Below are 7,428 nucleotides of genomic sequence, written 5' to 3'. Positions count from 1 at the left end.
GGAAAGTTTATTTCTAGGTGCCACGAGGATTCCTCTGACAGAGACATCACGTGCACTATGCACGCATTCCCAAATCAACTTAGGAATTTTTTTTTTAACCATGGGATCAAACTGCTGGTGTCATCAGTCCCTAGGCTTACGCACTACTTAATCTAAGTTACGCCAAGGACAGCACATACACCCGACGGGGGGGAGGGGGGCGGGAGGGGAGCCGCGCGAACCGTGACAAGTCGCCTCAGACCGCACGGCTACCCAGCACGGCTTATGATTCATTCAGAAATCAACTTGAGAGTGTGTTCAAAAACCAACAGGGATGTGCGTCAAAATCATATGAGCAATCGATAGACCAACGTGCGCTGGATGCTAGGCGCTTTGTGAAACTACGTTTTTACTCCTCAAGAATATGAATTTGGCGCCTCCCCCCGCCCCTCCCTCACAGATCCGGGTCCGCTGCGCATGCGTGAATCTGGCAGCTTGGGCGCGGCAGCACAATATTTCCGGGTTGCATCTAGCTGCTTACTGTTGTGGCGTAACAAGACAGCCACGCCACTCGGAAGTAGCCGAAAGGCACGCGTTAACTCACGCAGGCTAGTAGATAGGTCTGAAACAGGATACGTAATGAATGCTATAAAGAAAAGTACGTAGCTCCTGGAATACTTAACTTTAATCCATCCTTGTGGTACATCGCTCTTGACGATACAAGTGAGACTCTTTAGATACAAGCTGTGTAATGCTAATGGCGCCTTGCTAGGTCGTAGCCATTGACTTAGCTGAAGGCTATTCTAACTATCGGCTCTGCAAATGAGCGAGGCTTCGTCAGTGTGCATCGCTAGCTAAGTCGTCCGTACAACTGGGGCGAGTGCTAGTCCGTCTCTCGAGACCTGCCGTGTGGTAGCGCTCGCTCTGCGATCACTGACAGTGGCGACACGCGGGTCCGACATGTACTAATGGACCGCGGCCGAATTAAAGCTACCACCTAGCAAGTGTGGTGTCTGGCGGTGACACCACACTTACTGCGACTGCTTACACAGCAGCAGCCACATTTCTGTAGCCAGAAACGGGAGAAAGACTACTCATACGCCATTCAACTGCGCATGAGCCCGCTCGTAACTGCTGAAAGGAATGTAACGTAAACAGTTGTGATGTCCCGCTTATCGGAGGCAATTTGTTGTTATGAAGCACTGCACAGCTTTCCTAAAGCCTTTGACACATTTTGCTGTTGGCAAACGCTTGCATGAGCACTGTGTTTTGTTGTTGTATATGACACATTTCCTTTTTAATTTATGTTTTATTTTAGTTTTTCTTCCTCGTTCACGTTTTATTGTTGCAGTATTATTCTGCAGTAGCGGGATACAGTAATAGCCTTTGTTAGAGTATCGATTCTTACCAGTCAAAATTACAAAAATTTAACTGAAAACTAAACGAAAAATTCCCGGAATTCAAAAAAATTCCCGGGGTTTTCCCGGTTTTCTCCCAGATGAAAAAATTCCCGGGTTTCTCCCGGACCTCCTGGTTGTCCCGTGTGGTATACACCCTTTACTCCTCGAAACAAACGGTTCTGACTTTGAGACACTGAAAATTATCCTACTGGATGATGACATCGCCGGCGGGGAAGTGATCAAGCATGAACGGGTGCAGGTGGTCCATAGACGTTAGCGTGTCTTTGATTACTACTACAGGTCACACGCGAGAGCGCCAGAATGTCTCCGATAGCATAATGCTGCTCCCGGCAGCATGCGTTCTTGGCCCGATGCAAATTTCGAACCACCGTTTCATCTACATCTACATCTACATTTATACTCCGCAAGCCACCCAACGGTGTGTGGCGGAGGGCACTTTACGTGCCACTGTCATTACCTCCATTTCCTGTTCCAGTCGAGTATGGTTCGCGGGAAGAACGACTGTCTGAAAGCCTCCGTGCGCGCTCTAATCTCTCTAATTTTACATTCGTGATCTCCTCGGGAGGTATAAGTAGGGGGAAGCAATATATTCGATACCTCATCCAGAAACGCACCCTCACGAAATCTGGCCAGCAAGCTACACCGCGATGCAGAGCGCCTCTCTTGCAGAGTCTGCCACTTGAGTTTATTAAACATCTCCGTAACGCTATCACGGTTACCAAATAACCCTGTGACGAAACGCGCCGCTCTTCTTTGGATCTTCTCTATCTCCTCCGTCAACCCGATCTGGTACGGATCCCACACTGATGAGCAATACTCAAGTATAGGTCGAACGAGTGTTTTGTAAGCCACCTCCTTTGTTGATGGACTACATTTTCTAAGCACTCTCCCAATGAATCTCAACCTGGTACCCGCCTTACCAACAATTAATTTTATATGATCATTCCACTTCAAATCGTTCCGCACGCATACTCCCAGATATTTTACAGAAGTAACTGCTACCAGTGTTTGTTCCGCTATCATATAATCATACAATAAAGGATCCTTCTTTCTATGTATTCGCAATACATTACATTTGTCTATGTTAAGGGTCAGTTGCCACTCCCTGCACCAAGTGCCTATCCGCTGCAGATCTTCCTGCATTTCGCTACAGTTTTCTAATGCTGCAACTTCTCTGTATACTACAGCATCATTCGCGAAAAGCCGCATGGAACTTCCGACACTATCTACTAGGTCATTTATATATATTGTGAAAAGCAATGGTCCCATAACACTCCCCTGTGGCACGCCTTTAACATCTGTAGACGTCTCTCCATTTTTAATAACATGCTGTGTTCTGTTTGCTAAAAACTCTTCAATCCAGCCACACAGCTGGTCTGATATTCCGTAGGCTGAGTGTATGACAGAGTTTTTGGAGACGGCCCTCGACCTACCAACGAGGTGACACGTTTCAATTGATCCAAGGTCCAGTCTCGACGATCCTGTGGCCACTGCAGTCATAATCGACGATGTAGTTGGGCTAACATGTGAATACGTAGCGGTCGTCTGCTGAGGAGCCCTGTGTTCAACACTGAACGACGAACGGTGTGCTCCGAAACAATTGTACGTGCCCCAGCATTGTGTCATTTCGGACAGCGATGCCACAGATGTCCACTTACACTGCTTTACACAGAAGGCAAGCCTCCAAATCACACGTTCTAGGAAGAGTCGTGAACTTCTAACCACTTATCACCCACTGATAGCATCACTGTCGTTCTACCACTTTCCACAGATACCCACAACAGTAGCACATGAACATTCCATAGCAAGGCCGTTTTCGAGATACTCGTTCATAGGCTCTGGATAATAATAATATCGCCTTTGTCAAAGTTATTTATGTCAGTAGATTTCCCAATTTACGGCCCGTGTCGTCGCTAGAATGATTCCCCATCCACCTTTGATCCACTAACATACTTTCCTTACTTTGTCACATTCCGCAACGTCACCAAGCGGATTCATACTTCGCGATGGTCAGAGGTCATAATGTTTTGGCTTGTCAGTGTAGATTTAGTAGCAGAGAACTTGCAAGTTTAAATGTCACGCACGATGCGGCAGTTTTGCTGTATGAACTGCAAAAATGTAGTTAGCGATAATTTTTTTCCTTTCATCAATCTATGGTGGTGTCAACGATGATAAGTTTCGTAAAGACTTGAAATTATCTGTAAATTTTGTTGGATGTCACTAAGTGCACTCATTCTCAAATAGGGGATGAATGAACTATGCGAATTCGCACGTTGTGAGCTACACTACTTTTTCACTCTCACCCCCGCTCCTATTATAAGTATGTGGTTCTTACCCCCTCAGCGATTCTTTCCATGCAGTAAGTGGTATGCGTACCAAGTTTCGTTGAATTTGGTCCAGTGGTTTGAGAGGAGATGTGGAACATACATACACACATACACTCATTGCAGAAAAGAATTATTACACCGTTATAGAGACTTACAACTCACTCAAAATTTCCTTTTGCAACAATGCATAACTTCCTTAACTTTATGTTCTGGCTTACGGCAGGTCTTGTCATGCGGGAAGCCTCGTCAGACAGGTCCACCACATGAGCGTCTAGGGAAGTGATTCCAGTGGTGGTTTCCTGTAGCCTTCCACTGATGATGATGAAGTGATAATGAGGACAACACAACAACCAGTCCCTGAGTTGATAAAATCTCCGACCTAGCCGGGAATCGAACCCGGGCCCCTTGTCGTTACATACCGCCGCGCTGACCGCTCAGCTATCGGGGCGGACAACGGTGCATAAGGGGTACATGAAATGATTACAATCTTATATCAGTAGCACGAGCGGTTCTGAGGTACCAGGTACCGACCCATGCTGAAACACCCATATTAGTATGTGATGTAGCCTCCAGAAACGGCTACACAGACGCTGACTCTGGGATCCAGTCGATGGTACATATGGCGAATACTGTCCCGGGATACGTTATGCCACATCTCCTCAGTCTGGTCATGTAGTTCTGTAAGACTTGTTGGTTGACGAGTCGCACGAGTCACTTCCTGTCCCATCGTATCACAATCATATCCAAAACGTGCTCGATTGGGGGCAAGTCCGAAGATTGCGTTAGCCAGGGAAGTTGCTGCACGTCTTGCAAAGCACGCTGAGTTTCACGGGCAGTGTGTGGTCGAGCACTATCCTGTTGGAATAACACATTACCTTCCTGTTGCAAGAATGGCAAAAGAAAAGGTCTAACAACACTTGTAAGTAGGCTGTTTAGGTTCTTATATTGGTAACGCCACGTAGCGCTCTGTATGAAAATCACTGGCTGTGCTGTGTGCAGTCTGTGGCTAGTTTGCATTGTTGTCTGCTATTGTAGTGTTGGGCAGCTGGATGTTAACAGCGCGTAGCGTTGTGTAGTTGGAGGCGAGCCGCCAGCAGTGGTGGATGTGGGGAAGTGAGATGGCGGATTTTTGAGAATGGATTATCTGGAGGTGTGTCCATCAGAAGCAGTACATTTGTAAGAATGGATGTCATGAACTGCTATATATATTATGACTATTAAGGTAAATACATTTTTTATTCTCTATTAAAATCTTTCATTTGCTAACTATGCCTATCAGTAGTTAGTGCCTTCCGTAGTTTGAATCTTTTATTTAGCTGGCAGTAGTGGCGCTCGCTGTATTGCGGTAGTTCGAGTAACGAAGATTTTTGTGAGGTAAGTGATTTGTGAAACGTATAGGTTAATTTAGTCAGGGCCATTCTCTTGTAGGGATTACTGAAAGTCAGATTGCCTTGCGCTAAAAAAGTATTGTGTGTCAGTTTAAGCACAGTCATGTATAATTTTTCTAAGGGGACGTTTCACACTCTACAAATACCGAGTGCTGGTTAGCGTCCCTCCTCCCCCAGAAACAGCGAAGGTGAAAGAGAGTTGTAGCTTACCATAAGGACTTGGGTGGGGCCAGTGTGTCATGGACGAATGCCCTCAACGAGACAGCACTCACCAGCTCTACGTCATACGCACAAACGATCACGCTGCGTGCAGGTAAAGTCTAGTTTCATCACGGAAGACCCCGGCGCCCCATTCCATCTTCCAAGTCGTCCTCTGACGGAATCAGTCAATCATGGATGTCGATGCTGTGGCGTGAGTAGAAGACGGGCTAGAGGTGTAAATGCCCGTACTCCCACTGCTAGTGTCCGGTTCGAACAGCTCGTGTTGACATGTCTGGGCCCGCAAGCCCTGTTACCTGTGCTGTGGTAGCTGTACGATCTGCCACTGCTGACCTTACAATACGACGATCCTAGCGGGCGTAGATGCAGCGTGGACATCCAGAAACTCATCTACGGGCATGAGAATGCCGACGTGACCACTGATACCAGTATTGTTGCACAACTGACGCAGCACATCAAAAGTGTGTGGCAAGTCTCCGCAAGGACCATCCCAGCACTTGAAAGGCCGCTATTGACCCCTTTCAAACTCGCTAAGTTGACTGTAGGAAGTCGAGTGTTTCTCCGTTGCATGGTTGCCTGCTTGCTTCAAACGTCTACACCACACTTTCGGCGGTGAACATTCCCTACTAAAGGGTAGACACAGATGACACTGTTATATCTATGCCACTACACCATCGTTGTCGGACGACACTGAAAACATTATCAGTACATCTAATATCCCCCAAGTGGCATAGGCCGTCATTGATTCAAAACCGATGTCGTCTTTCCAGGTGTACTAAATTTTTATTTCCGGTAGTGTATATACGGGGTGTTCAAAAAGTCTGTCCGCAGTGCCGTATGATTGTTAGCCGCGCGTGCCGTATGATTGTTCGCCTGCCTGGGTTACTTCCCTTCAAGTGGACTCTCCCAACATTCCACGGTTTCGTTTATCCCAGCCAGCGTCGGTAGTATCGTTGGTGTGTGTCGTTACGTGTTGACGTGAACGTTTTAGTTCCTTTGTTCTTTATTGTCACTGTTATAATGCTAACCATTGAAGAACGTGTGTTTTTAGTGGAACAAGTGTTCAAAGCTGGCGGTAAATGCACAGTTTCAGTTCTTCAAACATTTAATTCAGTTTTCCCGGAGATAATACTCTTGCAACGCAATACTGTGCGAGATTTAATTAACAAATTTCGAAGTACGGGTTCAGTGACAGATGCACCGAGAAGTGGTCGTCCTAGCGTTTTGTCTGAGGATAAACTATTCAATATTTCCGATAAAATAACCATGAGTCCGAACAAGTCAGTAAGAAAACTCGCCCAGGAAATCGATGTTAGTGTCGGAATGGCCCACACAGCTGTAAGGAAAAAATTAGAACATTTTCGATACAAAGTGACAATCGTGCAAGAACTGAAAAATACTGATCATGGCAAGAGACTGCATCATTATCAATGGTTCAAAAATTTCGTTCAACAAAATGGAAGGGATATTCTTAATGAAACGTTTCTCACTGATGAGGCGTGGTTTCATTTATCTGGGTACATGAACTAGCAAAATTCTCGTATGTGGAGTCCTGCAAATCCAAGGTGTATTCATTAAGAACCACTTCTTCTGTGAAAATAGGAGTTTGGATTGCAGTTTCTAGACGTCGGATTGTGGGTCCCATATTTTTCAACGAAACAATAAACACACAACGATACTGCAGTGATATTCTGTACCCATTCATAGGTGAACTTGTGTTACGTGAAATACTGAACGATTATTTTCAACAAGATGGTGCAACCGTGCATACAGCTCGCGTTTCAATGTCACTGCTTGCTGATGTTTTTGATGATCGCATAATTTCACAGGGACTTTGATCTCCACGATCGCCTGACCTAACACCACCTGACTTTTTCTTCTGGGGTGCAGCGAAAGCAACTGTCTATAAAAACCGTCCAAAATCCACTGATGAATTGAAAACTGCAATATCCACTTTCGCTGCTTCTGTTACAGAAGAAATGTTGCAGCTTGTGTTTGGAAACATGATTAGACGAAATGAATTGTGTATTGAACAACATGTAATGTGAAAATTAGTAGGTAAAAATGAATACTCAATAAATTAATAACATGTAT

Source organism: Schistocerca nitens, chromosome 4 (genome assembly GCF_023898315.1).
Source record: "Schistocerca nitens isolate TAMUIC-IGC-003100 chromosome 4, iqSchNite1.1, whole genome shotgun sequence".
Taxonomy (NCBI): domain Eukaryota; kingdom Metazoa; phylum Arthropoda; class Insecta; order Orthoptera; family Acrididae; genus Schistocerca; species Schistocerca nitens.
The sequence above is the reverse complement of the archived record's forward strand: the minus strand, read 5'-3'. Positions refer to the sequence as shown.